The following is a 10,703-nucleotide window of genomic DNA, read 5'->3' as shown; positions in this document are numbered from 1 at the left end:
CACACACACACTCACACACACACACACACACACACACACACACACGACTGAATGAGAACATACAAACTTCTCCATTTTTCTATATTAAGCTAATTTATTTATTTACCTTATTTATTCATTTTTTATTTTTAAGACATCATTTAAGGAAGGTTTTGTCAGATTTAGCTAACTTCTGTGTATAATTTTGTAAGTATGAACACACTCTCACAATCACACACACACACTAAATGGGGAAAATGAAAACTTTTTATTTTTTCTATATCAAGCAAATCAAAAATAAAAAACTGGTAACACTTTATTTTAAGGTGTCCCTGTTAAACATGACATGTTACATACTTACTATTATAATAACAATAAAACATGCAAATAACCCAAATCCTAACCCTAACCATATAGTAAGTACATGTAGTTGATTAATATTACTAAATGTATAAATACACTGTAACAAGGACACCTTAAAATAAAGTGTAACCAAAAAATTATAATAATAATAGTAGTAGTAATAATAATATAATAATGCTTAATTGTATTATTATTATTTTTTATTAATTTAATGCTTACTTAATATTATTATTACTAATAATAATTTATTATTGACCTTTTGGGGCTTCCTTTAAGGAAGGTTTTGTCTAAATGGCAACACAAAAAAAAAGTCTTATTTTCCTATATCAAGCTAATCAAGAATAAAAATACTGGTATGTATGTATTTATTTATTCATTATTATTTTACAATTATGAACATCCTTTAAGGAAGATTTTGTCTAAATTGGAACAAAAAAAAAAAACAAGTATTTTCAAGAACAATAAAAGCTAATCAAGAACAAAAAATACTTGTATGTATGTTTTTTGTTGTTGTTGTTGTACTAGTAATATTAACAACGAAGTTAATTTCTAACTTCTGGGGATAATGAAAATGTTTTGTTTTTTATATCAAGCTAGTCAAGAATAAAAAAATTATTATTTTTGAATTATTTTTATTACTATTATTATTATTAACAACTAACTTCTGTGCATAATTTTGTAAACACACACTCACAACCATTTTGAGTCAAAATTGGAACATTTTTATTTTTATCTATATATCAAGCTAATCAAGAAGAAAAAATATGTACTTAGACATACCAGTTGGCTTTGGTATGTCTTAACTCCACAGAACATTGTTTTAAGAGTCTTCTGGCCCTTCCACGTGATCTTAGGCAAACTTTAGATGAGCAGTGCTGTCCTTGTAGAGCACTGGTCATGTTATGTCATGCACAAGCTCTTATTTAGTGCTTTCTTGATGGTGGCTCATCATGAACACTAGTCAGTGAGAGGCCTGGAGATCCTTAGATGTCAGATGGTTCTTCAAGACTTACTGGAATGTTATACATTGCTCTTTTGCAGTAATTTGTGTTGAAAAACCACACCTCAATACAGAGATTTGTGTGGTGTTTGTTTGATTGGATTGGAGTTTGTTGCCAATTCTTAGGGGTTCTTAAACGGTTTGATCTTTGATTGGCTATACTTTGGAAGCAACGTTTTCTTCCAGTTTCCCAAGAAATAAGTCCTGTCTCGTGAGTTTTGAGTTATTCTGTGAGTCTCAAGCCTCAGCATAAGCAGCTTCGCTAGATGTTGTTATGGTGACTGTTGAGAGTTTATTCTAGTTTATTCTGAGGAACGAGCAGATCATGATCTTGTCACAGAGGGCCGCTCTGAGTCAGATATTTGACATCACTGCTGTAGTGCACATGAAGCTCACGAGAACAAATGTGACCCTCTCTGTGAAATCCAGTCTAAAGTCTCAGAATCTAATTATCAAGCATCAAAGTTTGATTTCAGCCATTCATTTCACTATGATATCAACCTTTGACATAGTCTTACTCAGTCAATATTAAAGATATCAATGTTACATTTTCACAGAACGTTCTTTACCTTATGAAGTATGATTTTATGTAGAAAACAGTAAATCACCCCATAAAATGACTTTAGCTGGGTTTTCAAAAAACGCACGTTTCAGCACCACGGACAGCAGGGAAACCTTTCTTTCTTTCCTTTATAATGTGACAGAAATGTGTTTGATGCTGTGTGTGCGTTTGAGTGTGAGTTTTAAATTTAAAACTGTTTAATTTCATATTAACAGTGATTTAAGATTTAAACATAACTAAATTTTACATTTAAAATGAGAACATTAGTGTTTGCACCTCATTCAAAAGATTTTAGAAATTTAGAGATTTAGAGGAATGAAAATTCACCCTATTTATTTTCTAAATGCACGTTATAGATCTTATTGTGAATGATTTGTCCATGTATTTTCATTTGTAGATTTTTTTTTTTACCTCATAATTTGTAATCAAAATGTCTTATCTGGATCTTCTTGTGAAACAACAGTAACGTATGCAAAATTCCTTCAACACCTGTTGCATAGAACCAAATTCCATGGCAGTTTCTATTTTTTGAAAATCTGTTACATTCAACATCACAAAACCGTCGCTACTTATGTTTCAAAAAATTTCAGAATTTTGTGAATTTTTTAATGTAGAACGTTAAAACCGAAATAGTTTTTTCTTGTAAAACATACTCTAATAATGTTTTTATTACAACTTTGAAAAATAATTTTCTACAGTGTATTGCATAATTTATTATTATTTAGTTCTGATTGTTATAGTCTGAGAGGTGGAGATACATCTGTGATGTAAATTGTCTGATTAAAAAATAGTTCCTTCATGGACAAAATTCCGGCTGTTGAAACTGGTTCATTGGAATTGAATATTGAATTGGACTGAAATCAGAATTGTTGTTGGACTCTATTGTTCCACAGGTGCATTGTGGGATCTCGCCAGTGGCTCTGAGCCTGATCACAGATTCCAACAATGCATTTGGAAACAGCCCCAGCTTTTAATCAATAACCAGACACACACACAGACACACACACACACACACACACACACTAGATCCAATTACTGCTGCCATTACAGACAGAGCTGCTGCTTTACAGATCCACTCAACTCACTCACGTCACTACAGATAATTATTCATGCCAGTACTATAGCTAAATATGACTTTATTCAGTGTTTAGTGGAATAGATTTGTATGTGAGGCGGGGTTATTATAGTTAACTAAAACCAAACGTAAAACATAAAGTAAAAAAAAAATTACTTATATTGTTTGAGCTAGTTGCCAAGTCAACATTTCCCATTTTCATTTAGTTTAAGTGCTAAAATAATTAAAATTGAATAAACTTTAGGCAAGACACTACATGTGAAACACTATTTTTCCAAGTTTAGATTTTGGGCTATTCATAATGTGTTATTTCAGAATAATGGGGAAAAAAAACATCCAAAATACACTTTTGTGTGTTTATTTTATTGCACTTTTTCTATTTGTATTTGTATGTTTCAATTACAGTACATATTTTTAAAGGCAGTTTTCTCAAAATGAGTTTGTTTCTCCACTTTGGCAGCACTTTCATACACAAGCTTAGCAATTTTATTTATATATACATTCTGAAGGTTTTTATAGAGTTGTTTGTTCATATATCATTCACTTGATTTTATTATTGCACTTTATCTATTTGTGTCTGTATGTTTCAATTAGAATATATATTTTTAAAGGTTTGTTTTGTCAAAATGAGTTTGTTTCAGCACTTTAGCAGCACTTATACATACACCAAACTTAGCAGTTTTATTACTATCTATATTCTGACAGTTTTTACTGAGGGGTTTGTTCATATATTATTTGCCTGGTTTTATACATCATTTTATTCCTAAACAATATATTATTTTCTGGCTGTTGACAGTATTTTCTGATTTATGGAGTGATAAAAACAGATATCCAAAATCCCCTCTATAAAAACCTTTAACTCAAGGCTATATACTTCAAACAAAATCGAAGAACGAACTGATATGACGTCATTTCAAACAAAATCAGGCCGAAACGAAGTTCGTTTTGAGTTTGTTTTGGCAGTTCGAAACAGCTCACCAAAGCGAACTGTCTGGGAGAGTTCGTTTTGGCTCCTAAACACCTTTGAGCTACCATTGGTTATTAATATGTCAACAAAATTAAATAAGAATTTTGAACGTGGCTTTATCCAGTGTTCAAATTAATGTTCTGGAAATGTATGCAAATTAGTAAAATTTTTTACACTGTTCACCCAGAGTGTCTTACCTTAAACTAACAAATAAAAATATATAATATAATATAATATACTATATAGACCTATTAAAAAATATATAATAAAAGGCAAAAAAACAACAAAATTCAAAAATTAAAATGAAAACGTGAAATGTAAAAATAAAATCGAATTCAACACACAAAAGCTGCACCACTGTTGTGAGGTTGTTGGTATTTGTACTGTTATGAGAGCATAAAATGCTGCTGTTATGTTGCCAGGAATCACAAAGAAGGGATTTGAACGCTGATCTGCGTGTCATAAATAAACCAGAGTCACACTCATGCATGCTAAAGATCACAAATCACACACAATGTCATCAGAAAGAGTCCTGCGATATTTTACGTTCCGGCAGAAATAATTCATGAATCGGGCTATTTATAGCAACCTGACCTTGATTTTTCTTACAGTCGCAGTTTGAATGCGATGAACGCTGTAATAGTTCTGTCATGTCACACGTCATATCGAGCAGACGCTCTCAAATAAACCTGCATTACCCAATCACGTTTCCCATATTGATGTGTTGCCATAGCTACAACACTGTGCATTACCATGGCAACTATTCTCTCCTCAAAGTTGTTGTGTCACTGCAGGGGTGCCTTTGCGTGACGGTGACGTCAGCCGTGCATTGCGAAATCTGCATGTGCAGTTCAGTGCAGCTGTTGTTATTCAATCAGTGCATGCTGCATTTAATCTGCAGGATTCTCAGTGTGTTGAATGCATAACTAGTTAAGTTGAGTTTAGGACTCAGGGTTGGGTTTTTCGCATGGCCGGTCTCCATTTGAGCCTGTTCAGATTTATTCTTTCTTTATGGCTGTTTGGAAGGTTTGTTCAACATTTGCATATGTAAAGTTCACTGTGAAGTAGCCGTAATGCATGTTTTACTATTATTCTATAAAGTACTGTCTGTCTGCTGTGTATATGAGAATGAGAGAGAGGAAGTGCACCGTTTTAAATTATTATTTAAAATGTATTTTATATTGAGATTCAATATTAGGTAAACATTTTACATTCGTATTTCCAATACTATATGTATCATACATTAATATATTATTAGAAATATGCACATAGAAAAGTTGTAAACGCATTAGTGCATTTTTTCCTGCTTGCCTGGTCAAGACTTCTATTTACCCTGCCAGCATTTTCACTAGCTCTATACCATAAATATTATAAATAGCTATTTTTAGTGTGTCAGAGCAAAGAATTTATATTTTCAAAGTTCAGCTTTCTTTATTAATAAATCATGTAATGCCATTGCTTTTTGCTGAAAGAAAATACATCATGTGATGTCAAAGAATACTGATTTATTTTAAATTGTCATTTAATCCTAACTTCTGAGATACACTGTAAAAACATTTTTTGAAGATTTAAATAAAACAAAGAATAATGGAGTGTTTTACAAGAAAATACTATTTCAGACTTTTTTTTACTTCAAAATTTTGTTTAATTCAGTGTTTCTTGCCAGTTCTTTTATAATTATTTGAGAAATTTACTATCAATTTCTGAGTGAAAATTGTTTACAAGCCATTTTTTTTGTAATTTTTGCAAGTTTTTTTTTTTTGTGTAACTTGTAACTCTACAAATATTTCAAAACATCACATAAATCCAAATGTTTTAAGTTTAGTTGTTTAATGTTAAGGTATAAAAACACACACATATACAGATATGTTACCTTGTAGAAAGTTTAGGGTTGGTAAGAAAGTTAAAGTTTTTCACATTTTCATTTGAAGTCTCTTCTGCTCACCCAAACTGCATTTATTTGATCAAAAATACAGTAAAAACGTGAAAAATCATTACAATCTGAAAGAACTGTTATCTATGTCAATGTATTGTAAAATGCAATTTATTCCTGTACTGCAAAGCTGTATTTTCAGCATCATTACTCCAGTCTTCAGCGTCACATGATCTTCAGAAATCAGTATAATATGCTGATCTGCTGCTCAAGAAATATTTCTGATTATTATCAGTGTTGAAAACTGCTGCCAAATATCGTTGTAGAAACTGTGATACATTTTATTTTTCAGGATTCTCTGATGAATAGAAAAGCATTTATTAAAAAAAAAACAACAACTTTTGTACATTTACATTTAGACATTTAGAAAATGGCAGCAAAAACAACAAAAGAGCAATGATATACAAGTGCTATAACAAGTCTCAGTTAGCTTAACACAGTACACGTTAGAAAGTTTTTTTTTAAATTATATAATAAATAAAAAGAAAACAGATAGAATAGAAAAAGAATAGAGCAAGCTAGTGTTAGAGGTCTTTTTTGCTTTTGTTAATTGTATAATAAATAAAAAGAAAACCGATAGAATACAAAAAGTTTAGAAAGGAAGTGTTAGTTTTTTTTCGTTTAAGAAAACAAGCAGCAAATGAATAGAGTGCAAGTCTAAAAGGGACAAGTGTTTTTTTTTTTGTTTTTTTTTAAGAATAAAATTAGAATAGAGAGTGTACCATTTTTTTTTGTACCATTATAAATGTCTTTACAGTCACTTTTGAGCAATTTGATGCATCCTTGATGAATAAAAATATTAATTTCTTTTGGGAAAAAAAATCTTACTGACCCCAATCTCTGAAATACATTGTCCTTATTATGGAGCACTGGGAGTGAAGCATGGGAGCAGGATGTTTAGTATGTGTGTGTATTGTACTGCCCTCTAGTGGAGTTCATCTAGACATTCTTTGTCTTTTTAAAATCAAAATAAGAACTCAAAAAAAAATGAAAAGAGCATTATGATGCCATACAGGACTGTATAAGTGTTATTCATGATTGTAGTGTGCTGTAGGAGATCAAGGGCGCTGCATTATACATGGAACATAAATAAAGAATTCCGTGGTTGCTGTGGAGACAAATAGTGAAATTTCATTGTCGGTATTTATCAGTCTGTATGAGTGAATGTTCATGTTTGTTCAGAGACATTGAGACATTGTTATATAGTTGTTGGATAGTGCTGGTTTTAAAGCTGCATGTGGATGTGAGTGCAGGCTGAGAGGTTTGAAGACGGTCGAGCTTTCTCATAAATGATTCAGGCGCTCAGAATAAACGATTGCATCACGCAAATACACACATGAAACATTCATCACGCTCTCTGTAGTGTTTATTTGTGGAGCTGCTACTGCTGTGTGTAATGGATTGTGATGAAGGTTGCGCTTCATGATGTTTACCACTAACTGGCAGCATAGAACCGTAGAGCTAGTAAGCTGCCTAACTAGACTGCGCTGTTTAGGCATCATGAGGGCAAAGTCTGTTCCAAAAGGTTGTCTAATGCAGCATTATCTGCCATTTTCAGATTCATTTCAGATTTCAATGACAGAATGCAATGCATTGAGCCATTTTTCACTACTCCTAGTAGTGTATGATTACAGAATAAAACACATGTATTTATTTAACATCGATGAATGTACACATTTTGAGGGAAAATAAATCATAAAAGTGTTTTTTGTTTCAAAATCTTAGAAATATTCAGGGCTCCCATTATTGATACGTTAGTTAAAGAAGTTAATATTATTATAATTTTTTATGATATGATGAATACCATGTTTTTAAATATAATTTAATTATAAATATGGTGATTTTTTTTAGTAAGGTGAACAGCCAATTTAATAAAAATGACTAATTCATAATTAACATAATTGACCTTTGTCTCAAAATGTATTTAGTAATTTTATCTCATTTGCTACGTACATCTGTATCATTTAAAAAATAAAATAAAATATTAGATAAAATCATTGTGCTCATAAAATTAGTGCAGAATCATTATGCTCACCAAGGCTGTATTTATTGGTTTTAAAAATACAGTAAAAACATTAATATTGTGAAATATTATTACAATTTAAAATAACTGCTTTCTATTTGAAAATATTGTAAAGTGCAATTTATTCCTGTAATGCAAAGCTGAATTTTCAGCATCATTACTCCAGTCTTCAGTGTCACATGATCCTTCAGAAATCATTCTAATATGCTGATTTGCATGATTGCATTAAAAATTAGCCAAATTTCCACATGCATAGTGAAATGCAGATGTTTAGGAAAGTGCTTTGGTAAATTTTTGTGCAATCTAGTGGTTTAGAGTAGAATAAAATCAAATGCATGTTTTAATACCTACTTATAATTCATTCAATATCTGAATGTATTTATACAAATATATTCCGTTCGTAGATGGCATGTTTGAAATGCTTTATTTATATGTATGTGTCCATGTGGTGGGGTCAAGAAAGATATTGATTGAAACTTCATAATTGTTGATGACCTGTGTGTGTGTATGTGTGTGTGTGTGTGTGTATGTGTGTGTTGGTGTTGAGTTTTCTGATCAATTTCAAAACTGCTCCATCAGGGGTCATAATAATGACAGATAGCACTGTTGCCATTGGTTCCTTCCTTTGTCGACCAACCAATCAGAGCTCGGCTCCCACCAACCCACAGACACTAAATACAGATTATAGAGTTTCAGTTTCCATCTCTTTTCTTATTTTTCCAAATCTGATCTCTGTCTTTGAAACATAAACTCATTTTGGGATCCGTTTTGAGGGCAGGTTACACTCCTCAGGACACGCACACACACACACACACACACTCGTGCAGTGCTGAGATGGGGTTATACTACTCCTAAATCATTAGGGGTCATTGTCAACACCCACACTCGTCTTTCACAGAGGATCTGATGAAGCTCAGCCTTCCTCTTCCTCCTTATTCTCATCCTGTTCTTTACAGGTCACTGATTTAGTGCTGACTCAACACAGTACCACAGGTCATCATCATACAAAAGTAAAACTTTTCTGGACATTTGAGATTTAACCTGTTACCTGGATTGGTGCTTTTGTTAATTGCCTTTTTTTTTTACCTATCACATATTTTGTAATCATCCCAAATTAGATGTCATTTGAAATCATTTGAAAGGTTAAACAACCAAAATTCATTCCATGAAAACTATTCTGAAATCGGACATTGCGCTATCTTGAAAATAGTACTTTAAATCCCTTTAGCAGGCTCCTCCCCCTAGTGGACAGTGTCAAGTGTCACATTACAAAATTTACTACAATATTTTATAATCTTTTCTAATCTTGACAAAACACATTGTTGGAAAGGTCTGGGTCTCAATGTTTCATGTATGCATGTATGGTGGTTATTTTGTGATATAAGTAATATATTTAGGAATTTGTGACAGGAAAATGCATTAAAAATTCTATAGTGTTTGGGTGTCACCCATTGGCTATTTTTGGTATAGCATCTAAACAAAATCTAATAGGAACCTCAGTTTTTGTGATATCAACTTCAAATTTGGAACATGGTTAGACATAGGGCTTTGATTTTATATTCCAAAACATTTTGTAAATTATTTATTTTATATCAAATAAAATAAAAATAGTACAGTACATTTTCTTTACAGTAAACGTATTTGTATTCCGATGCATTCATTATTTACAACCATTTTAGTTCGCATAGTGCATTTTCACATCAATGTTCAAAAAGGACAGTTAGGAGGTTATAAGTGATCAGATTATTTTTGCCATCATCTAGCCGTAAAGGTCATTGCACAGCGAGTCTGAAATTTTCGTATGCGTTTTTTCGTATTCGTTAAGGTCCTTGCACACTGAAGGGCATTGCACACTAAGTCCGAAATTTTCGAACGTTAAAAAATAAATACGACTCACGTTGTGTCAATCACGTTTATACACTGCCTCTGAAACTTTCGTCCATCATAAAAAAATTTGGATCAGCTTCGATTTTCTGCGAAAAAAAGTGGGGGAAAAAAATGCATACGAAAATTTTGGACTCAGTGTGCAATGCCTTAACTTAAAGGAAAAGTACTATATTAAGATTTAACTGTTTAAGCACACTATTTCTTGAACAGCACTTTCCTGTAATGGAGGTCTGACCTCATGAACTATTAATATCAAAATGAGTAGTTATCCATATTTCATATTGTACATTATAATGTTAAGTCTAAATTAACTTTTGCCAGCAAAAAACATATTCCTGACCATTTATCAAATAACAAATTATCAATAAAAATATGAAATATTATTTGAAAATTTTGAAATGATTATAAGAATAATAAACTTTATTTATGTAGCACCTTTCAGACATGAGATGCAGCAAAGTGCTTTACATAATCAAAAATTACATACATATCAAGTTCAACATTACATCTAAACCTTAAAAATGTAACATTATAAATGTTATAACTTAACATTATAAATTAATCTTTTGTAACATTAAAAAAGTTAGCATAATTGTAATATTATTTCAATTTTGTTTTTATGGTATTTTTAAATAAATAAACAAATAAATGCAAAACATTAAAAAAAAACATTAAAAAACATACAAAAAAATTACTGACCAAAAACTTTTGTATCATTATATGTAAATTACTAAATATAATGTGTTTATATATACAGTATACACACTATAAAAATTAGGTTAATTGCAATTGACTTAAAGGAAGTAGAAATTGGTTTAATTATTTTAATGAGTTAAAGTAATGGAAAAAAATAGTGCCATGGCTTATTGATTTTTTTTCCTTGACTTATTGACTCATTGCACTGACTGAGATGT

The 10,703-nt window shown here is 31.3% G+C and overlaps 1 protein-coding gene across 3 annotated transcripts in view; it reads left to right on the top strand.

The window, feature by feature from the left end:
• Positions 1-10,703, top strand: part of LOC107670129 (fibroblast growth factor 12-like) — a 54,315-nt gene that overhangs the window by 21,588 nt on the left and 22,024 nt on the right. The window lies entirely within an intron of this gene.

Source organism: Sinocyclocheilus anshuiensis, unplaced genomic scaffold (genome assembly GCF_001515605.1).
Source record: "Sinocyclocheilus anshuiensis isolate Anshui unplaced genomic scaffold, SAMN03320099.WGS_v1.1 scaffold48, whole genome shotgun sequence".
Taxonomy (NCBI): domain Eukaryota; kingdom Metazoa; phylum Chordata; class Actinopteri; order Cypriniformes; family Cyprinidae; genus Sinocyclocheilus; species Sinocyclocheilus anshuiensis.
The sequence above is the reverse complement of the archived record's forward strand: the minus strand, read 5'-3'. Positions and strand labels throughout refer to the sequence as shown.